The 24,563-nt window shown below is 35.8% G+C and overlaps 1 long non-coding RNA gene across 2 annotated transcripts; it reads left to right on the top strand.

The window, feature by feature from the left end:
- Window positions 1-1,775: 1,775 nt before the first annotated feature.
- Window positions 1,776-23,335, top strand: LOC139357180 (uncharacterized). 2 transcript variants are annotated; one of them, XR_011609958.1, is made up of 5 exons: window positions 1,776-1,969; window positions 2,237-2,378; window positions 7,625-7,666; window positions 21,979-22,063; window positions 22,864-23,335. It is a non-coding gene; the product is annotated as an uncharacterized lncRNA (long non-coding RNA). The 2 variants fall into 2 exon arrangements; XR_011609957.1 differs by having other exon boundaries at window positions 21,979-23,335.
- The last annotated feature ends 1,228 nt before the right edge of the window (window positions 23,336-24,563 follow it).

Genomic DNA, 24,563 nt, shown 5'->3' with positions numbered 1-24,563 from the left:
TCTTGGAGGCAGGGATTTTCCTGGATTATCAAGCAAGTGCAAAGTGGGACATGTGGCTGGCATGAAGTGAGCCAGGGATCAGAGTAAGGGAAGAAGCCAAGAGGTATCTCAGAGGTCAGATCCAGTAGAGCCCGGGGGTCATTAACAGCACTGTGGCCATCACTCTGTGCTGGAAAGCCACTGGCAGGTTTTGAGAAAGGGACAGAAATGAACTGATATTTAACCTCTACGGATTTGATGTCAGGGTGTATTGGAGTGAGGAGAAATGGACACAGGAAATGATGACAGCGGCTTGGACTACTGTCTTAAAACTGAGATTTTATCCTGAGAAAATTCCCTTTTCTAAGACAGGAGGGACCCTTAAGAAGTGGCTTATTTTGTGAGGTTGGGATGGAGATCAGTTTGAGAAGCCTGTTAGACATCCAAACAGCAATATCCAGTAAAATAAATAAATAAATAAAAGTTAAATACACATGCCAGGAGTTGAGGGAAGTAGTCCTGGCTGGAAAGAAAAAATTGGGATTTTTCAGAATATAGACAGTATGTAAAGCCTGAGAGATGAGGTGAACCTAGAAAGCAAGTGTAGAGAAAGACACCTGCGCTTCCCTGGGTTCAAGAAGATGAGATACAGGCTGGGTGTGGTGGCTCACACCTGTAATCCCAACACCTTGGGAGGCCAAGGTGGGAGGATTGCTTGAGTCCAGGAGTTCCAGACCAGCCTAGGCAACACAGCAAGACCCCGTCTTCATTTAAAAAAAAAAAGTTTTTTAAGTTTTTTAAAAAAAGATGAGACACAGCTAGCAAAGGAGTGGAGCAAGAGCCGCTGGTAAGGGAGGAAGACAACCAGAGCCATGTGAAAGAAATCGTTTAAAGAGGAGAGAGTGATCCCCTATGAGGAAAATAAAATGCTGCTTCTACGTCAATCAAGATGAGGGCTGAGTCATCATATAGAGACAGCAATAAAAAAAAATAAAATAAAAGATGAGGGCTGAGGACTGACCATTAGGTTTAGCATCATGGAGGTCCTTGAGTTTAGGAAGAGAGCATCAGTGGAGCAGGAAAGGAAAGAAGGAGGGGTGGAAAGCTTAGGATAGCAGATACAGATAACCCTTTGAGAGGCTCTGTTCTAAAATGGACTGAAAAATGGCCAGGTACAGTGGGGCACGCCTGTAGTCCCAGCTACGCTGGAGACTGAGGTGGGAGGATCCCTTGAGCCCAGGAGTTCAAGACCAACCAGGGCAACATAGTGAGAGCTAGTGTCAAAAATTAAAAATAATAAAAAAAAATGGATTAAGAAATGGAGAGGCTGCAGGAGAAGTGGGGTGAAGAGAGATAAGAGAAATTACAGCAGAGAAAGGGAGCATTTGATGATAAGGAAAAGGACGAAGCAACTGCTGAAGTAGCATCCAGTGTCAGGCTCCAGAGGAGTGATGGGCTCTCTGACCAAGAGGAGGGGCTGATCTCAGAGACGGTGAGGCGAGAACAACCATGGTAACAGCAGGACGCAAAAGCACTGGCACAGAGGCAAGTAAGAGGCTGAATGTGGAAAGAAAGTCAACCCTCAACGTGTTAGACCAGTTAATGCTGCTGGTCTCTCTGAGAGGTAACTATGGAAATCTATAATAAGCCAAAGCAGCTGCACCCACAGCTGATGTGAACCTGGAAGATACAGCCATGTGAGAGGACCACGTCATTATTATGGAAGGGGTTCTTAGAATTGCCACCCAAGTAGATTCTGTCGGAGATGGGAAGAGAAAGGGAGGAAAGGGGGAAAGGGAGTGGAGAAGGCCACACACAATCTTAAATTCAATATTTCACTCCCCTTAAAGATAAGCTGTTTATAAGCTCCAGTGTAGGGCATGTAATTCTATGTAAAAACTCTGTGGTTCCTCTTTCCACATGTAAATCATGATCATTCTACATTCTGCTCTCTGGGAGCCCTCAAGGCAAAGAGACAACACGGCTCGAGGTATAGTAATAAAAGTCTGGGTACTATAAAATCCACCCTGAGCTCCAAGAAAAGAATAGAAAGAAGGAAGCTCTGAAAAGTACTAATTTACCAAAGTACAATGCAGTTTTGTAAATTTTTATTAACATCCTCGGAAATGAAAATGTCCACCTTGATACCTGAGGGGTTTTTTCCCTCAATTATGGCTATATATACTTTAAAGATAAACTATGAATTCTCTTTAAACTAAGTGTCTTGATAAAATAATGAGTATTAAATACATTTCAGACCACAGAAAGGACTTATCACAAGTCTTTGTGGTAGCTGAGGAGTGCCCCCTACAGACTGATATGCACAATGCAAGCAGATGAAGAGGAAAGAATTGAGCAGCAGTGTTTCAGGATTCTCAATAAGGCATCAATGAAAAAAGGTAAGAAACCTTTGCTGAACAAAATGTGACACTAAAGGCTAGGAAATATATGGACACTATGAATTCTTGTTTTCACATATTTGTAAACAGCAAGAAATGAAAAACCTTTGGACTTTTCTTCTATTTGACTCTCACCACCTATTGCCTGCAACTAAAGAAAACACAATGTATTAGTAAAGTCTGTTTTGTTCTTTGGTTACTTCATATCAATATTTGAATACAAATGAAAATAGTAAAAAGGCATTTTATTCTGCTGTGCAAAAACAACTACCTGGATTCAGAAATTATTGACATTAGATGTTAGCAACAAAAATAAAATGTAACATATCTATTAAAATGAAGGTAAATGAATTCTAGTTTGAGGTTTTATATTCCTTTTTGTAAAGACTCCACAGAGAAGTATTTGCCTTCTATGAATTTTATCACTTAAAACGTTAATGATTTTCAAACTAAAAATCACAAAAAGTCATGAAAAACATATCCTATGGTTAGCAATAGATTTAAAAATATATAAATCTATATATAAATGTCAAAATGTATTATTACACTAATATTCAATATTACACACTATATAGAATATATTACAATAATATTTGAGAGGCATAAAATTATATAGTATATAACCTTATCATAGTTAATAAATTTCATATATAACAATATACTCCAGTTTAATTTTCCATTTGTGAGAGAAAGGAGACAAAATATATACCAAAACCTTTAAAATTTTTATTAAAGATTTTTAAAAACTAATACTGGTGCAATTTAAATGTACCAATATGTTTGATGTCTTTAAGTTAAACTCAGAATTGTATAAAACCTTACCAATGGACAGAATAGTATTTATCCAAATTAACAGCCTTTTATATGATCTTTGAATAAATGTAGATCTTTGGAAAACTGCATTTAACATCATAAAATGTTCATTTAGACTCAATTTCACGTACACTCAGGAGATATACATAAATGTATGTGATTAAATTGATAAATTATACTTCCAAGCATTTTCATAAAGAATGTTTTTCACACTCAGAAAGAGGCAATTAGGGTCATGTTTTGATGGCTTCTTTTTCTTATGGAATTTAATAAGATATAATCAAATATTTATATATTGCTTCTTCTAAAATTTTTTAAATTGCATAATAATGAAATTAGAAAATATATTCTTTCCTGTAGATAATAAAAGCCAGTGTACTTACAAAAAAACTGTTTGATGTATTAATCTTCCTAAGTGTTCTGCTTATTGACCTAATAATCACAATTGTCTCTTCTTTCCCTCTTCTAATAATATATACGTGATGCATTCAGATGTTAAAATGCAGTACTTGTGGAAATGTTAGTTAAAAAATATTAACATATAGGCCCCCAAAATGTGCAGTTCTTTCGAATTAATGAAACTGTTTTTACATGTAATTAACCTCTTGAATGCACTCACTCTCATTATAGAATCCTTGCCAAAATGCAGTATTGCATTTTGGAAGGAAGGAAGAGGAAGGGAAGGGGAGGGGATGGGAGAGGAGCAGAAAGAAGGAAGAGAGAAAGAGGAAGACAGAGGGAAGGAATTAGGCAAGTCAGCCAACTGATTTAGGTAAATGAATCAACATTTATAAACGTGCACATTGTAAAATTAACAATTTTCAGAAGGAATTAATTTACAAGAATCACTTTGATTCCAAAATAAATGTTATTATTCCTAGATAACAAATATGAATAAAAAATCAAATGCCTTAAATATTATACAATGTCGATTATAGAGTCTTATCTTGTGGAAATGTACAAAAGTACAATTAAGATAATTTTGAATAAACTTTTATTCAAATTGAAAACACAATTTTATGTTGCATATACTCCTTTGGCGTTTAGAAGATATCATAAATTCAGTTACTTCCTCATGCCCCAGAAAATGCGGATATTTTTTAGAAAGGCTATTGCTTTCATACTGTTTCTAACATGAAAAATGCTACCTTTTTTGGCTAATACAAAGAAACCACAATTAACAGTGAAACCATAAATACTTTCTGTGTTAACCACAAATGGCCTTTCCCATAGAGAAATGGCTTACATGTGTTCTAAATGTGTTTGGTTTCGTTTTGTATGGAAGGAGCTGTGGGTATGTTTTTATCTAAGAAAAGAATATGGCATGCACATGCACAACTTTCTAAAATGAGAAACACTCATTGAATTTAATCGGAGTTTCGTCTGGGGCGGAAATTCAGAATTAAGCTCCATGGGTGATGATTTTGGATTATCTGGACAGGACTTCAGGATCTACTTGCCAAACTTTCTTGGACTCTCAGTGCAACACGAGGCAGAAGGGACCTTCGCCTGTGTCCTATTATTGTAAGTGGTGTAACTATGGGCCGATCTCACCAGGCATAGCCTTCACACACTTTCACTTTATCAGTTTCGTTTGAGTCAGTCCCATACACAACTGTCCACTGCTCGTGACTCTGCTGTGCTTGAGTCCTTTGTGTGTGCCTGTGCGTGTGTAACAGTACCTCATTTTTTCAGTATTTCACATCCTGTGAACATCAGGAAGTCTATGGAAATCTACACATGTTGATGTTTATAATCATTTTTCTATTTGAATATAACATGTGCTGGGTCATCTTTATAAATGTTGGCAACACTCTGAGAATACATAAGAAAGAGGAAGTTTCTTTCAAAAATGTGACCTTTGCTCACTTGTATTACTGAGTCTCCTTGGAAAAGGTCTAAATGGAAATTAAACCAAATTTTTGTTTTGTGGTTTTTCAGTGGTCATATATAAAATTAAAAAATGAGGAAATCAAATTTAACAAATGAACAAATCAGGATTTGTTCAGAATACTCTCTTCCCAATTGAATTTATACCCACAAAATAGCACATCTAAGCAAAAAGATTTCCTCCATAGAAAGCATTTTTTAGAAAACTTTCTGTAAATATGTATCCCACTAAAGATTCATCTAGTCCTCTGTTATCTTAATAAGCTATAGAAGTACTCCAAAGAATAAAAAGGCAGCCTTCTTATCATTTGTAAGCTTAAGACAATAAACTGAACAATTGTTTTCTCATTTTGTTTACTTTGTATGTGCTAAGATAATTACTAATTTTAAAAGAAGAAAACTATAATCTTTGTGGCCCTGTAAATTATTTGACTTTTAAAAAGCTAAGTATTCATAGCATTGAAACTACTTTTTTTAAGAAGAAAACATTCAGTTCAGAAATAATAATAAAACCCTTGTTTGACATCATGTAGACAAATCTATTAATTGACCTATGAATTTATTGCTTTTTGTGAATTTGTGATTAATTTGAATATGGTTGTGAGTAATGCTAATGATCTGTGATTCAAAATTAGGGTTATTTTGGTTGGTTGGTTGATTTGTTTTCATAAGGATGAAGCCTGGGAATGTGTGGAGGCATCAGTGGGGGTGGGTCACCTTGCCTAGAGGGAGATGTAATGAAATTATCCACAGCTATAGGTCTTTTTATACCAGAGTAACTGTCCATTTACCCCCTTATGTTGAGCTATTAAATATACATAATAAAACTTGGAAAGTCTTTTATTCTGCTTTCACCCATTTACCTTTTTAAAAATGGATTCAAATATATATAGTCAGAAAACCAGTATTAGTCTTAGGTATGTAAGCTTCTCTGTTTGTAACTAAGATAGCTACCTATATTTAAAATATTGTCAGATATATACCACTAAAAGGGCAAGTATCATGAGATATACTCTTATTTTGATTACAGTTTAAAACTTGATTACAGTTAAAAACCTAAAATATGTTCTGTGAGAGAATTTTCAGTATTTGGGGAATGAATGGCCACCATGGGTGAATGTTGAGAATTCTTTTGAAAGGAAATTTCTTACATTCGTTTTATAAATCAGGTGAACACAAAAGATAAGAGTGTATGTTTTTAATACATACAGTTTGATTACAGTTAAAAACTTCAGACAAGGTACATAAAAGGTACAAGGTACATAAAAATAAAATCTTAAACTAAGGAGATAAACCATAAACACTTTTGGCTAATCCTAAGGTGTTTCTTAAAAAGAAATTTTAAGGTGATTCTTTTAAAATCCTAGAAATAATCTTAGTATAAGATGGTGTTATAAGATATTAGAAAACTTAAAAGCTGTCTTATTACACCATCTTATACTTCTCAATATATTTCCATTTACCTTTCCATCTGCAATATTAACAAAAGAAAACAAATATAAGTGCGCCACCTATAATCAAGACCATTGTTACTATCACATGAATATTAAAGCAATAATGTCTTGCAAATAGCATCAGTCTTATAAAGGAAGTCTTAAAAACACACTCTCATCTTTTGCATTCACTTGATTTATAAAATGAATGTAAGAAATTTCCTTTCAAAAGAATTCTCAACATTCACCCATGGTTGCCATTCATTTCCCAAATACTGAAAATTCTCATAAAGAACACATTTTAGGTTTATTGTCCACCTCATTTGATGCTTCTTAAAGTGAGGTCTACGAACCACTTACATCATAATTTATTTCTGAAACTTGTTAAAATGCAGATTGGAATCTCTGAGGTGGGGCCTGGGAATATTCATTAACCATCCCTGAAGGGCTTCTGACACGTTCTGATGTTGGAAACGCCTTCAAATGGCAGCTTCAGGAGCACAGGGCCTTATTAACCTATCTGCCCCCTGCACCTGGACCTGGACCTGGCACAGAAGTGCACTGAGCAGAATGTAGTTGAGATGCATAACTGGCCTCCTGCCTGGATTACCTGAGACCGTAGCAGTCCTTCTCAGCTCACAGCTGGTCAGGGTGGCTACCCGCATGCTCAAGTTCCCCACAGCATGCACCACGCACCCAGTGGGATGGGATGCATGGGCATGCATGGGCACCGAGGAACCCTCGCTTTGTGTGTTACTGAACTGACCTGACATTCTAACCAGAAGATAAATTCTTGCAGGAGAAAGTTTTGTTTTGTTTCTGTTGCTCATTAAACATTCATTGTATAAGTGTTTATTGAGCATGTACTCCATGCCAAATGCCATGTTTAGAACTGATATGGAGCAAGAATAAAAGAGACATATTTCTAGACCACTAGAAACCCCTTGAGTGCTGGAATGGTTCTCAGGAGGGATAATCCCATACCGAAGTGGCAATTTAGAATTATAGTGTGTATTTCCATCTACTAGAATAGTAGTGTCAGAGCATTTACAGCTTACATACATAGTATCTCCTTATATACTTCCCTTTTGTATTTCTTATATATTACAGTTACAACCTCATAGATCCTCTTTCAATGATGTGCACAAGTAGGTAAGTATTATCTGTTAATTTCATTTAAGATTACTATATAGGGCATCATAAAATATATTTTTGTAATGGATAATTGGGTATAATATGGTTGAAAACCATTAACTTGGTGACTTTTTTAATATTAACTTGGAGATTTCCTTAGCACTAACCAGAGAGACATTTACAAAGTATTTATAAAAACACGTAACTTAATGGATTAAGTAATATAATTTCACTGGTGACCTCTTGACTGTGCTGTAAACTTTCCTTTAGTCAATAAAAGCTTTCACATAGTTCTCAGATATATGCATAGTGGTCTGTAGTTTAATACCATGTCTCCTCGACTAGGTGACCAAGAGGTTTCATGGTTTGTCAGCTAATTAAGTTAACTATGGCCAGCACTTACTATATCACCCTAAGAACATTCTGACCAACTAGGTGGTGATCATTCTCTAAATGACTTTTTACATTCCAAAGAAGCAAGCAAAAATTACAAAAAAATGTAGGTGAGATTTATCCCACAAGGAACACATATACTTGATATTTTCTTACAGTTAAAGGACAAAGAAAAGAAGTGAAAATTACTCAGATGCTATTAAAAAGCAATAATAATTCTATAGCTTGGGAGCTCTTTTCTTCATTGAATTCTAAATCACAGAGACACTAACAAAGTTCTACTTTCTTTATATAAATGATAATTACTGCAATATCTTTAAATACGTATCTTACTCTGGCTTATGCTGATGCTGAAACAACAGCAACTGATACAGCCCTTGTATTTGTAATTCAGGTATAGCAGGAGTAATCAGTCTTTGGCATTAGAAAATATGCTTTATCAGCAAATGAAGAAGCAAAAATGACACCAAATGATGACAAAGGAATGACCCAGAGTAGTTCCACTGAGCTTTTATCACCATACTGTGTGAAGACCGTCACTGTACAAGGAATGGCTCTTCTCAGCTAAGCCCTCTCCCTAGAGTCAAACTTGTGTTTCCCTTTTAATGAGAAGTAACCACCAGGATGCCTATTACTTAGCTTGCCAGAATGACTACAGATTTATAGGAAAGAAGTAAAAGTAAACACAAATAATTTAAAATGCATTAAGTAAGAAATGCCTTCTTGAACTAAACTATGTTGTACATGTTATCAAAAATGACAGAAAATATTTGTAAAGCTTATATTTTCCTTTCTACAAGAAAAGTGGTACCCGTGTCACTCAGTTCAGCAGTGCGAACAGTTGAATGCAATGGAAAACTCTTAAAATACTGAGTAGCTTTTACTAAACTAAGAGTTCTTGAACGTCAAAAAAAAAAGGGGGGGGGGTCGTATGAAATGCATCATTTTCTTAAAATTATTTTTTCAAGACTTTTGATCACCTGGGCCACAATCAATGTACTCTATGCATTGATGTAACCATCTCTTCATTCAACCAGTAGAAAGCAGAAACAATGGATGTAATGTGTTAAGACAAAGGCCTAAGACATGTTAGGCCATAAACATGTACATATGTGAAGTGCAGAGTTATTCCCTTTCAAAGGATGATGTGGAACACAAGACAAACTCCTACGTGGTGTGCAGTAGTGTTTGAGCCTTGCAGATGCAGAGTGCTCAGGATTCTGCAGTATTTGATTGATTTTCATTTATTCTAATACCTCCTTCTACAGCTATTGTTTTTAGTCCGAGCTCTGATACAAAAGAGCTGCAACTCAGGAGGAACAGATATTATGGAGAGCTTCAGAGCTACTTACTCCTTGTCAGAACAGTGAAGAGAACTAGAAAACTTTGGAAATCTATAAACCAGAGAGTACCATCTCAGTACAGCCCACAATTCTCTCTGCTTCATCCCAAGATTTCCAACCCATTCCTTTTCCTTCTTTCCTCAGGAGGATAATGGAAGAAAAATAGCTTATGTATTTCCATGTGAGTATCCCCAAAAGAGAAACAAGGAGTAAATGAGAAGTAGTCATAATTATCTGCCTCATTCCATCCCCAACTGTAATCCTCCTGACCCCAGAGACAGAATGCACATGGATTTAATTGGGATCCCAGGACAAAAAAAAAAAAAAAAAGGCTCATCAAAAAAGATCATGCTCTCAGGTCTTAGCATTCATACCTACCACCGAGCCCTGCTGAAGGGGCAGAGTGACTGCTGGCTGGCAGTGTGTTTGAGGGACCTAATCCAGGTTAAACTGTGTGTGCTGTGATGAGCAGTTTCACAAAGACGTCCTCACTCCTCAAAACTCATGTAGTCCTGCAGGTTCACAGGAAAAATGTCAAAAAGGCAATTGCCACATCCAGCATTTAACAAAATCATATTGGTTTTCACTATTTAGCTATAAACAGTCACTAAGGCTTTAAGCCCCTCATTCTTTCTCTTTACCTCCTACCACTTTCTCACTGTTGATAGTGGACATTCTAACCAGAATATATCTTTCACACGTCAGCTTAAATCACTTCTGTAGGGTGGCATCCCCAACTCACACCATCGAAATGACTCCCCTGTCATAAACCCTGCACTCTCTCTTTTATAACACTTGTTACACCTGTATTCAAAGTTTATCTTTTCTGGGAGGGCACAGTAGCTCATGCCTGTAATCCCAGCACTTTGGGAGGCGGAGGTGGGAGGGTCACTTAAGGCCAGGAGTTCGAACCCAGCCTGGGCAAAGTAGTGAGACCCCATCTCTACCAAAAAATTTTTAAAAATTAGTGGGGTGTGGTGGCACATGCCTACAGTCCTAGCTACGCAGGAGGCTCCAGCAGGAGGGTCACTTGAACACAGGGGTTTGAGGGTACAGTGAGCTACGATCACATCTCTGCACTCCAGCCTGGGCAACAGAGTGAGGCCCTGTCACTGAAAAACAAAAAATTATCTTAGAATGAAAATTTCATGACAGCATGGACCATCGTGCATCAACACGATATTAACAATGTCCGTTCCTTGCATGGCATAGGTGTTCAATAAAATATCAGTTGAAGAAGTGAATAATATTTTAGTATCAGCTGATGGCAAATATTTTCTGTCATGGGACTCAGTAATAAATTCTCCAGTGAACAGTAAAGCTGTGGATAATATGGATTAACTTTAACATTGCTGTAAAGATGTTAAATTCTTAACATCAAACCCTGCCACCTTTTCCAGGTTCACCTTGCGCCAGATTTCTCTTGCTGTTCATTCACACTATTCTTTCAGTTCTCTGAGTGCACCATGGACTCCTTTACCACTGTGGTTGTTTTAAGGGGCTATTTTCTTTGCTGGAAATGTTCTCAACACCTCCATCTTGCATCTGTTCCTCATATTCTTTCTCACAGTTGAATTTTGCATTTATTTCTATAACCTTTCAATTCCTCACCAGATCGTGCCATCTGTGAAACTAGGACAGTATCTCTTTATGTTCACTATAGTATCCCAATGCCTAGCACAATGTAGGCACCTGATAAATATTGTTGCATGATTAGATGAATGAACAGATGAATATATATTTACTGTGCCTTAGATCATCCAATTATATTACCATCTTCTTATTGGTATTTATTGCAATGTTGCCTTTGAAACTATAAATTTTTCTATTATTTATAAAGTTGCTACCACCATGGAATGCAAGAAAGTAAAAAATGTGCCACCTACTTCATAATTTTTCTCCTTTCTCAAACCAGGAATTTTCCACAGATATACATCAGATTTACCAATTCCCAGATTTCTCCAAGACTATGGCCAGCCTATAGAAAAGGCCGATCTTTGCATCTTCGGCTTTGGCATTATAACTTTGAACCGTGGTCTGTCACATTCAGTGGCCCCTAGCATTGGTCCTTGACAGATATCAACTAAATTACTACTCCATTAACGAGTCCTAAGGACTAGACCAAGGTGGATTTAAGAGCTATGTTAGGCCAGTGCATTCAAATATATCCAAATCACTCACATTTTATGGGAGACATACTCTCTGTCTTCCACATACAGCAGAGATGCACTTGCCCCCTGTTACCCATCTCAGGGTGGATGACTGGAATTGGTATTTTGATTTCTTGCCTCAAAATGCTAAGGTCTGACATCACCCCTCATCAGAAATATCTAAAATTGATTTCTTAAAATGGGATGAAAATGACTTTATGGATTACACAATGGGAGGCTAGACACTGAATTAGACTCAGAACAAATAGATAAAAATTTACTTTGCTTAGTCTCAGGAGTCCTCTGGGCATAGGCCACTTGACAGCATGCAGAGCATTGGCTAGCATTCTTTTCTTTCTCCTCTTTTAAACCACAGGTCATCTTAAGTAGATGTACCCAGTTAGTCAATCCAACAGACTTTTTGCTGATCTGGGACTGATTGTGACAAAATATGTGGGGTGTTGACTTTGGTCACCAAACCCTAGCTATTCAAAACTGCTGACGTGCCAGACACAGGTTTCCTTATAGACATATGTCAAAGGCACACTGCGTGCTCTGGCTCCCAAGCAGGGATTTCAGAGTTGTTGGCTTCCTAGCTTGCAATTTAAACCCTCGGACAAAAGTATTCTTCTGGGTAGTGTGGGTTCAGCGTTTGCAAGCTTTAAGTTGTTTAAGCTGAGTTGCCCCAAAAGGCAATTACTGGCAGCATTTCACTATCTTTCTGCTCTTTTGATGTGGCATTCATTTTGTTTGAGGCATTTGCCTAATTTAGGAGGTATGAAGATTCTGTTAGGATTACCACTCAACCCTTCCTGGGGTTGGAGAATGGGTAGTCTCTGTACAAACCACAGAGCCCACTGCATAAATTGAAACACTAAAAAAACACACACACACACAACTGTACATCTAGCATAATGAATCCAGCATCTAGGCAAAAACGAGCTGATGTTTACAGATTACAGGGTAACAAGGGGTTACCCTCTTGGGTTGTCACACTTTGCCCCCTTCTCTCATGAGACATTGTAATAAATGTTTTGAAAAGCAGCAAAAACAAAAACAAAACAACACCCTGCCTTTAGATTAACATTGGAAAGGTATATTCACAACTCTTTTCCCTGACTGTAACTTTACAAAGATCTTGTGGCCTTAAAAAAAATGTCTTCAAAATGCGAACATATCCATCTTCACCTAGAAGAGTGAGCCAGGTGGGTTTCAGAACTGCATGAGTAGAAGTAGCAACCGGGCCTGGAGAATAAGCCCACATGTCCTTAGCAACAGGTCAGCATCTGCTAAGTCCCTAGATTTTGAATTATAACAGGTAGGACCTCAGTAAAAATCTAAAGTCCTGTGGGCACTGGAAGAAGGGAAGAGTTTAAGCTACATGCCAAGTAAGCTTCCAGGTGGAAATGGGCTATGCTGATGCACAAAAATAGAGTTGCTTTCGAAAATCAATAAGGTCCATTCCTTGGATTTGAATAAGGACAATGTTTTTTCTCTTTCAATGAACTTTTGTTTCTGGAAAGTAAAATGAGGACAGATAGACTTTTGAAAAAGGTTGTAACCAATGGATCCATTTTCATTATCTATTTCAAAATAATCCACTTTGCTTCACTGGATTCTCACTAGCTTAAAAATTCAAGTTGTTAACGCAAATTTTTAAAATCGTGTGGTGATGAGAATCAGTGTGAATATGTTAATAATTGTGCACTTTTATATACTGGGCATGAATATTACTAATGGTTCAAAATCTAAGCTGACTTTTCTTTGCAAAATGACTAAATCATTCTCACATTCTCAGTACTAATGATGTTACTCAGAATAATCTCTTTTAAAAAATACTTGTGACTTTTAAAAAGCCTTTGCCACAAAATATCTAGTTGCTACCAATATGAATTCAGGAAGCATGGAGTTAAAGAAGTTGGCTTTTTTTTTCCTTAAATCTGAACAATTGGAATCAGCAGTTTGCATTATTTTAAAAATGAATGCTTAGAATCAGCAATTTTCTTGGTTTTTTTTTTTTTAAGATCTTGAGGGTTTTTTTTATTTAAAGTGGAAAACTACATTAAGTGCAAGGCAGTCAACAAAGAAGCAGCCATAAAGCCTAAGTATTCCTGGAGTTATAAAATATGTCCATTGTGCCAATTCCACTGCCAACAATGAAGTTTGAAGCATTAATATGCCTTCATTGCAGTTTTAATGCCTTAATATTGACTCTATAGCTCTTTTGGGTAATTTTGCTTTCTCTGGTACTTGAAAGGTGATGATGTCAGCGTTCTTCGCACTGATTCATATGCAGGTTGATGAAGCTGAGTTATTTATTGAGTTCCATTATATTTTCTATAAACATTAGTTCTCAATAAACAGAGACATTTAGCCGAGGGTTTATTTATTAAATAGGTACTGTACAGATGGTTTTGCCACACATGATGTGCTGCAGAGGATATTACTCAGGAATAATCAGCTGTGTTATAGCTTGGCTAAATTAATAAGATGATAATGATGAAATTGATGCTTTTGAGCTAGGCTTGGTAAATGGTTTTTGCATAAACAAACTGATAAATTTGAGAAGCAATTACTTGCTTGTCAAAGATAAAAACACAACAGGGCCCATTTATAGTTAGGTCCTATTTATTTTTAAAGATTGTACCAGATTTTATGTTTAATATGCTGCAATTAAAAAATAATACTTAAATGAAGAAGAATAAAAAAACTTTGAGTTCTTCAAATCTGAAGAAACAGCATTGCTTGATTAGACATCAAGAAAACTTTTTTGTTGCATCTGGAGGGAAATATATCTGAAAAACAACAGTGTAATATTCTACATAAATTTTTTCATCATATAGGCATATTGCACAAACTGCTGATTTACAACTCCTGCTACTCTGTTTTTCACCCCCTTCCCCAGAACACACTAACACACAGACGAAGGGAGATACACACACTTAATAAAGGGCTCTACAGAAACTTGTTTATCTGGTTCCCAAATAGCAAAGGAATTATTTAACCTACTTAATGACTTTCTCCAAAAATTACAGTATTCGCCCATCTTCTTCAACGAAAGGTTGTTCAGTGTTTATCTGAAGTCTGAACATGAAAAATACATGCCTATGGATGAAATTTACTGATATATTTTCATTACATGATGCTGGCTTTTTGCACTGTAAGAGTCGACCTGACTTCTAAAATCAAGGAAACATTAGCTTCCCTTCTCAGCTTTAGCAGAATCTTTTAAAGCCCTTAGGGCCCACCTTTTAGACCTGGATATGCTTACATAAGTTCCATTAATATCAACGTGGGCTATAAAACAAATGTATATTGTCTACATCTGTGTGTGGAGGGGTAGGGGGTATGTTTTAAACTATACAAAAAGAACCTACAGGCGATCTCTCTATATACTGCAGCATCTTATCAAAAGCTACTAAATAGCAGTTTTCATTTTTCTCCTCTTTAAAGAGTCTATCATTACCAAAGGTAAGTGTTAGCACATTCTTACTATTTAGATATATTTACTGGTATCTACAATGAACTATTTGTCATATAGAAAGGGAATCAGACAAAAAATTAAATATTTTAGTTTTAGATGGTAGGAACCAAAACTTTTGTTTCATAATACATCTATTTAAAAAAAAAAAAGTAACAGAGGCAGAGACCACCACTATTCAAAACTATACCATGATTGTGAGATGAATAAGATACTTGTTTCATTAAAATAGTTATCTTGTCTTTTGTAAAAAAAAAAATACTTTGATTTCCTTTATGAAAAATGTGTTAGCTTAAATTAATGCTGTGACCATTCAGTGCAAGCCACAGTGTGAGAATGAGTATTTGGTATTTTGCATTTTATTGTTTGTGTGACATAAAATGAGCTCCAGGAAAATGGTGTATACGTGCATGGTAAAAATTCTATCCCTCTGGGAAGCTCAAAAACACCAAAATATTTATCTTCTCAGGAAATGCCAGTAAGTACTAAAATGTAATGATCATAAATAAATAAGAATGGGCAGAATCGTTTTTAACAATATGTAACAGATTTTTATTACAAAAATTCATAATACACTGGTCTGATATCAGAAAGCCTAATGATTTGTTATAAAACTTCAGTGGTGATTTTCTCCTCCTGGTTAATTGGAAACAACTGCTCCCCAGGACTAATTGCAACTCTATCAAAAAAGAAAGGTGAGCACAAATATGTCTTAAGGGAATGTAAAAACTTTGAAGGTGAGGGCCCATAAACCGAATTAAAGGATGAAATTTAAAACCATTCCATAAGCTATGCTTTCTAGAGACTGTTGCAATGAACATCAAGGAAATAAATCCAAAGAGTTTTCCAGTGATGGTATCAAGAGGCATGAAAGCATAACACACTGACATGCCTTAGATAGTGAATCCACATTGATCAGCTCACAAATTGCTTATTGTTAATAGAAACTCTACATTGGGTTTGAAATGTCATTTGCTTTACTGAAAATAATTTTTAGTAAGTGCTTAGCAGAAACTGACTGCTTGAAACTGGTCTGCATTACCTAAGAGCACTGATCTGCACGTGAATGCTTCCCTAAGCTGTAATCTTGGTAAAAATCCTACCTAACATGTACCATGTAGTTGATACTTGAAAAATTCAAGATATTTTAAATTACCTAAGAAATTAAAGAATGAATAAGTGCAATGGTAGCTCTGCATTTCTTGTTCTGCTATTAAATATTGCAATATCTGAACTGATTTCTCTTGATTTCCAATGTGCATGATCCTATGTCACAAACCTGAGTATCTGGTTTTGTCCTTCCTTTTATAAATACTCTGCAATGGTGATTCCCAGTAATACATGGCACACTCTTGACAACTAATACAAGGGTTATTTGGTTCTAATACTGAAAGGATTTGTAAAAATTTGCTGTTTATTTGGCAGTCTAATGTTCAAAAAAAAACAAGTAATGTTGAACTTAGGAATCATATCTTGACATAAAAATTGTCACGTTTGTAAAGTTGTTTCTAATCAATGTTCATGTGACACACTTTTTATCAAAAAAATAGGGAAATATTCTAGTTAAAGTTCACAGATATAGAAAAAGGGAAACCATTTTACTAGTCATAACAAATAATTTTATAATTTAAAAATTGTATTGTCTATGTGCTTTATCACATATTTTATCAATATATACTAATTTATATTCACCATTTGCTATATTTAATAGTCCTATATTAAATGTTGGTAGATCTATTCAATTAAATAATCAAAATGAGAATCAAAGCTCTCGTTTTGACACATTTTGACAGCTATTTTTGGTTTATGGTTTTAAAAATTGTACTGTTTCACATTTTAATAATAAATTATATTTTAAGAATAACAAAACACTCAGAAACATTTACCCAGTTCTAATAGACATAAGCAAAACAGTTCTAATATATTTATTTGCAGTGCCAAAATGTAGTCGTGGTTTCTTGTGTTTAAGAAATTCTCCCCTTTGTGTTAAATAATTTTATTGGTTAAAATAATCAAAATCACATTCATTACATTATTATTTCACATGCAATGAAAAACACTGGATATAGCAGTGGTGAAATTATAAACTCTAACAGAGAACACGGAATCCTCCTTATAGACACACATCGGAGCAGGCTCCTCAGCTAGAAAGCTGAATTATGCCGATTACAAAGCAATTGTATAAGATGGCTTGCATAGATTAGAACACTAAGCAACCATTCAAAATGAGAGTGGGAGAATGTCAAAGGCACCAAGAGAAGAGAATGATGAATTCCTGCCACTCTGTCTCTTAGACTCGGTCTCTTTCATATTTACTTTTCACTTCACTCCTAGATATGGGTATGTGTCTCCAAAGGCTAAGAATGCATTCATTCATTTATTCATTGTTTCTTTCATTCATTTACTGAGTACCTGATATGTGCACTGCAGGAATGTTAAAATGAATCAAGCAAGGGTCCTACCCCAGAAAGCTCAGAACAGTGAGGGAGACAGCAGAGTGTAAGAGACGTGTATCCCAGTATCACCAAGTAAAGTACAGCACAGAAGAAAAATTCATTAACAGGTAACAATTGAACCAACATGCTCAGCTCTTCTATGTGCATGAAAACTGAGGTATCATAAGTCCTGGGAGAAACCAGGAACATGAAGTCTGAGGTTGCATTGATGAAAGAATATAGTAGATACCCAAGCAGAGGTTTTCATCCCATAACATGTTCCCTGAGATAAGAAAGGAGAAAGTGGGACCAAATGTCCAGTTCCAAAATGCAAGAAGATGTGGGAATGGAAAGGAAGGTAAGAGACAGATGATGGACAAATAACTGAAAAAAGTCCTGTCAATGTTGGAAATGTCATCTTCTGAAAATACTATTCTTTGAGCAGTACATAATTCTTTTCTGCTTATATCCCTAAAGACTTCTTTATCTTGGGTAACAACAGCTTTTCCTTTTCCCCCATTTATTCCTCTGCTTCTCTGCTGAGATTCCCAACAAAGATGCCAATTAGTGCCAATTGTCATGATGTTCTGAGATGTAGACACCTGTCTTCTAATAACTGGACTGAGACCACCAACTCATTTCATACAGACCATCAGACAGACATCAACTAGTAATGGCCTACATTTACTATCAACCTGGGCTCAAGCCAAGACCTTCTCCCATGGAACTGCTCAGCATTCTTGATGGCAAACAACATGTTCAATATGTGCTCACTCTACTCCAATAAATGGACCAGTGCCTGTGGCAATAAGTGCCACTAAATAATCATGTCTCTCTCTCATTCTCTATGTTACCACCCTATCTGACCTTTGTAGAGTCAGCCTCTCTTAAGCAAGTATTTGTAAGACCCACTGAAGTGGAATGCAGATTAAGACTTACGCACAATTTTTTTAAATATGGAAACTACATTTACATATTCATGTCCCACCATAAGATGAGGAGGTAAAGAAGGCTGCTGTATGTTAAATTCCAAGAAGCAAAATAAACAGTATCAACATCAGGGATGCATGAATTCCATGTAAAGTATTTTATAACCATCTGCATATTGTAGTTCTTTAAAATAATCTTTAAAGTAACTTTAGAGTACTTAAGTTCTAGATTCTCAGGTTCCTGTATATACGCTGAACATTAAAGGGGATATGTGTTTCTTTTTCAAATGTTAGTCTAAATTATCAAAAACACACACCAAAAAAAGGTTTAGATCAAAGGACATTATTTGAAGAAATTAAGAGATGAAGTCCTAAAGAAGTGCAGGATACAGAGAAATTATTTTTAGTTCTGGTGGTAAGATATAGGATTGAAGAAATAAGAGTTAGTCCCTAGAAGGGTAAAAAATTTGTTGGGATGGGAATGCTTCAGGGATATTAATGTAACAGAATAAAATGTACCTTATATAGAAAGACCAGAGGCAGGAAGGGCAGGTGGAAGGTAATAATAGTTGCCCCAGAAAAGTCTGAAGTGGGGAGGGGCGTTTCTTAGAGAGAGTGTTGGTTCAAATGAATAATTAGGGAGAGGCTGTGGACTTACAAGGAAATAAATTTGACCCTAAGAGGTACCTGGGTATATGGAAGACAATGAGCTAGCAACAACAATCAATCAATCAGTCGAGGGAGAAAAAACAGAGGAGGTCAGAGGTAGATGCAGATGCAGATGTGGATGAATTTGGATGGGACAAAATCATTTCAAAGTGCTCGTGAGACAGCCAAGCATGGCTATCTCACTAGCACTCACAATTTCTGTCTACTTTGGGAGGCACCTGAGAACGTATATTAAAACACAGAAGGTAGATGAAAATGTAAGACTGCAGAGCTACAAGACAAAAAGACATACAACCTAGTCCCTCAGAAGTACCTTGTCTAACCATAGAGAGAATAGTGCACCTTCCTAACAAAACCAAAGAAAAAAAGAGTAAGAGTTAAATGCAAAATGTTGGCAATGCAAAGCATTTAAATGTCTACACATTTATTCTTTATAATATAATATCTCTAATTTTAATAACCTAGAAATTTTGGAATTCTGAGTCATGAAAGCTGAAGGTTGTCACTGTGGAGCAGTAACTCTCAAACGAGGATGATTTTTTCCCTCCAGAGGACATTTGTCAATATCTAGGAATATTTTTGGTTGTCACAACTGAGAGGTATAAGTGACATCTAGTGAGTAGAGACCAGGGATGCTGCTAAACATCCTACAATGCATAGGATACCCCCACCACAAAGTTACATGGTCCGAAACGTCAATAGCACCAAGAAACTCTGCTATAAGTCACTTTGGTTCTTTGCTTAATATTATCTAAGATACTTGACCAGTAAAGTCCACCAATGAGATGAGCTAATATATTACCTGACTTCTATTTGAGTGCTTAAGATAGTTATTCAAGGTACAAGGAAGACAGTAATATGTTCTAAGGTAATTTCTACCATAATCATAAGTAACGTTCATGGCAATTTGTATTATAAGTATGTAGTTAAGCATTTAGAATTTCAGGTATTTAAAATGTTCAACACTTTCCAGTGTAATTGTGTTTTCTACATTTCTGTTTTCCAAAAATCCTGTTTTTCAAAAATCCAAAGATCCCATATAACCTCTCCAGCACTTAAATTCCACTACACTCTGATGCAAGTTGTTTTGTTATTTATGCCCATAGATCTCTATGAATACTTATTTTGCTTTTATGCAGATTTTATTTTGGCAATGCTGCTATTGTTGTGTAAAAATGCCTTCACCTAAGCCCTCTCACAATGAAGCCAGCCACAGAACCACTTAACGTCTGTGATTTACAGTTTACAAGGCACTTCCATGACATCGTCTCACTCTTCGGGACAGTATGTGATACCATGTGTTACCTCATAGCACATGCCACGAATTATCACCGTGTTGGGAAACTTTGGCTTAGAGATACTCTTGAAGATTGGGCCCAGACCTTGAGCCCAAGTTATGTGACTCTGGGTCCATTTCACTACATCCCTTACCTGATTGTGGGGAACACACTGAGTGCCCCTTCCTCCAAGCTCCAGGCTCCACGTTCACAAGGTCTGTCACTGTGTCGCCATCTTTTGTGACACAGCTTGTGCAGACAAAATAAAACGTCCAATTTCTGAGGCTGCTATTAAATCTCAAAAAACAGGCTGCTTCAATGGATAAGATTTTGATTACCACACTTTTTTGGGGCAGAGACTTAAGCTAACCATTCAAATGGGGCTAAAATATTCTGTTTTAGCCAATCCATCAATTCTCAGTAGGAAATGTTAGGTTACTAGTTTAAAATATTAAATATGAGAAGATTCCATTAACATGGATTTATTTGTTGGATATTCACAGAAGAGTTTCCATGTGAGAAAGAATTCTGCTGACATATGTCGATATTCGCTTCCACTGCTAATGAGAGGTCCCCTTGGTCTCCAAGTTTCTTAGTCTCTTCCTCGCTCCAGCACCACCAAACTCCTCTTAACATCTTGGAAAATGGGTACTGAGGTAGTGGAGTCAGTTATCAACTGACAGCTCTGAGATATGACTAGAGATGATCAAACATTATTTGGGATCTTCTCTGAACCACACATGGAAAAGTGGAAAGTGTTCTTGGTAGCTGATAAGAACTCGAAGAAATGTAGAATAGAACCAGAGAAGGCACCTTAGAGTTCAATTGTCCAACAAGTTCATTTTCAGCTGACAAAACTGAGCCTCAGAGAAGAGAAACTTTAATATAAATCATGATCATTGCAAATTAAAATGATGAACATCTCTCCTGTCCATTTACCTTCTGCAGATTATCTTTCATTCCAATGCACCAAGTACCATTTTCTCTGGATTTTTCTTCCTTCTGTTGTTGACTCGTCTTTCTCAGTGCTGTAAACTTCTTGTTGACTCATCGCTGAAATGAATTATTTGTGTTTATTTTACATTCAGTCTGCACTTTTTTCCTCATGTTAAATATGTGGACTCTGGGACTACCTGGATTTGAATCCTGCTTTTATCAGATGTTGGACAAGAGACTTAATCTCTCTGGCCTGCAACTGCTCATCTTTAACATGGTGATAAAGTTGTAGCTACATAATAGATGTTGGGAGACAATAAAATGAGATTATAGATTTTAGTAGAGAGAGAGCGTGTGTGTGTGTGTGTGTGTGTGTGTGTGTGTGTGTGTGTACCAGGTGCATCAAGGCACACACGCTGCGCACCATGCCAGGCACATAGTAAATACTCAATAAATGTCAGTCGTTATTTCCAAGAATAATAGATGTAATTATCAAAATTTTGGTTCTGTAATTGAATTCAATACACAAATAAATGTCACAAACCAAGTCACCTAATTGATCACTATGGTTTTCCTGAGAGTTGGAGCTACAAACATGTCTTATGAAATAGTAGCCATTCATTGACTAGCACTGTGTGCCCAGCCCTGTGGCAAGAATTATTGTTGTTTTGTCCCATTTGAACCTTACAACAGTTGAACCTGTTTTTCTGTTTGCAGATGAGAAAAGTTAACCAAGTCTGAGAGGTGAAATGACTCGCCAAAGATCACTTACAGATATTGGAGACAAGAGAGGAAACAAGAGGTGCCTCATTTCAAAGCCCTTTCTATCTAAACCACTTTGATTTTTCCTCCTCTTGAATATGCCCTGCTCTGGAAAGTGTGTAATCACGTTCCCAAACTATGCATACAGAAAACAAGGGATGTGCTATGTAACAGCAAAAGTTTAAGGTCCTCATCCCTCTAACGCTTATGCCTCTTTTCTTTGACATCTACCACTTATTTGTCTCAAAGTTTCATTCCACACAGTCTGGATTTTAATTTTAGACTTTCATGACACACCTCTTCCTGCCTAATCACATAACCATTATTATATCTTAATTTATTAAGATATAATATTTATGTCTTAAATTACTAAAATGGTTCAAAACAAAAGCAGTTAAACCTCATCATAGGCAAACTCAAAAAATTGTTTATAGTTCACAAACCTGATGCTATCCATACAAAATAAAATTAAAGCATTTTATTAATGGTTTATTGCTTCCAAAAAATCCCATACCAAGTGTGCTGCCTGTGAGAATCTACGAAGACATAAAATCACAAATTGCAGGAATCCCATTCTGTGGAAGATATCAATTCAAAAGAGTAAGGCCTAGTTTTTTTTCTGGCAATGGAAGTTTAATAGATGTTGAATGATACAAAAAACAATGCACTAAAAAGTAATTATTATTTTTCCTTTGGTGAGTAATACTATTTAAACATACACGTGTGTGTGTGTGTGTATGTGTGTGCATGTGTAGTATGTGTTTGCTTTTCATAAAGCCTCTAAATAAAATTGGAGAGTGTACAATCCAGGAAGCTCTAATGTCAATCTTTATTTTACAGGCACCAAAATGTATATCAGAAGAAATTGTCATTCATCATGACACTTCACATGTACTGCATTGTTTTAATAGAAAAATCTAAAGTTTCATTATGTTAATGTTGAGCAATGAAAATAAAACATCATAAAAAAATAAGCACTTTTTGGTGATTGGCTACAGCAATTTTCTGTCAGCTTCGAGCACGATAAAAGTATACTGAATGGAGATAGAACAAACACCAGGAATCCAGCAGCACCAAAAATGTTTTACTGGATCCCTGCAAATCTAGTGTTCATAAGTGCCAGCCAAATAAAATGCAACTTCTTCAACAAACTATGTGATAATTGTTCCAGAGAAGAATTAATAGAATAATTCTTCCTATACACCAATGCTGAAAGAAATGTATCCAAATAACATTTCTCATTCAAAGTGATGGACAAAGTGACACATTTAAATTTTAATAACCGATGCAGGTGGAATTCAAAATAGACAAATACTACAGAGAAAATGCAACCCAGAAGCTCATTGATTACTTTGATTTTTTTCCTTTTGTAGAAACACAAATATAGAATTGATATATGTTATTAACAGAACCATCTACCATATGATCATTGTGCAGACAAAAAAAAAAGCCACAAATACAATACTGTTGTAAATAAGCTTGAGTATTTTCTGTTTACAGACACTTATTTATAGAGAAATTAACTAAAAATGTAGATTGGTATAAGAGGGAAGTATAGAGTTGGCTTAATATAAAATATCTTACTCTTAAAAAGTAAACTCTTATGTATCAAAATGTCCACTTTTAGAATATTTTACTATATTCATATTTTTTCTCTTCACTTTTTGCTTAAAACTCCCTTATTAGAGCAATTCTCTTTGTAATGAAACAAATTTTTTATGTAATGTGGTGTACTAAGCAATATATAATACTTATTGTACAACAAACCTATAATAAATTATCAATATTTATTAAATTGAGTTAATATTTAATACAGTCACATAAAAAAATCTTTCAAAATAAACCACTCTATTTGAAAGTAGATTAAACAGCGTTCCCCTGCAATGTACTAAATTCAAAATATCAATCTCTTCATTTAGAAACCACTTGAAAGAAAGGAGACATGAAGGTGATATTATCAGGTCAACAGTTTCCCTTAATTTTTTGCAGCAGATTATTCAGGTATAACACAATTCATAGAACATATTCTAGGAGATGATTAAAGATGTTTTAATCTGCCTTTCCTGAGACAAGTGAGTAAATTATTGTTTGATATATCCTACCCTTGCATGAAAAAAAATCTTGCAATACTAATCAGTTTTACTAAATTTTTCTATTTTGTGTCCAAGAGTTTAAGTATTATCCAAACCCTAACTTTGTGAAACTAATTTTCCTTCTCTATCCCAGTTCCTTTATATGCCAGAACAGTAACTGTCCAATAAAAGCAAAAGCTGAAATAATTGCCCAAAATAGATTTGTAACACCCCTTTCTGCAAATCTGGGTTTTGTTTTGTTTTGTTTTTTGTTAATGGCTGATACGAATTTTTCTGAAGACTTAAATGAATAGGCCTCTTTTAGTGAGGGTTTATAGGCAATTGGGGTTTGTATTATGTTCTATGTGTTTTACAATACACTGAATTACAAGATATCAGTATTTTCCCAATCTTCTGAGAGTATCTGTGTTATTACAAACTTCGCAGCCTGAATATTCCTGCTTGGTT

This window comes from Macaca nemestrina, chromosome 11 (genome assembly GCF_043159975.1).
Source record: "Macaca nemestrina isolate mMacNem1 chromosome 11, mMacNem.hap1, whole genome shotgun sequence".
NCBI classification, from domain to species: Eukaryota; Metazoa; Chordata; class Mammalia; order Primates; family Cercopithecidae; genus Macaca; species Macaca nemestrina.
The sequence above is the reverse complement of the archived record's forward strand: the minus strand, read 5'-3'. Positions and strand labels throughout refer to the sequence as shown.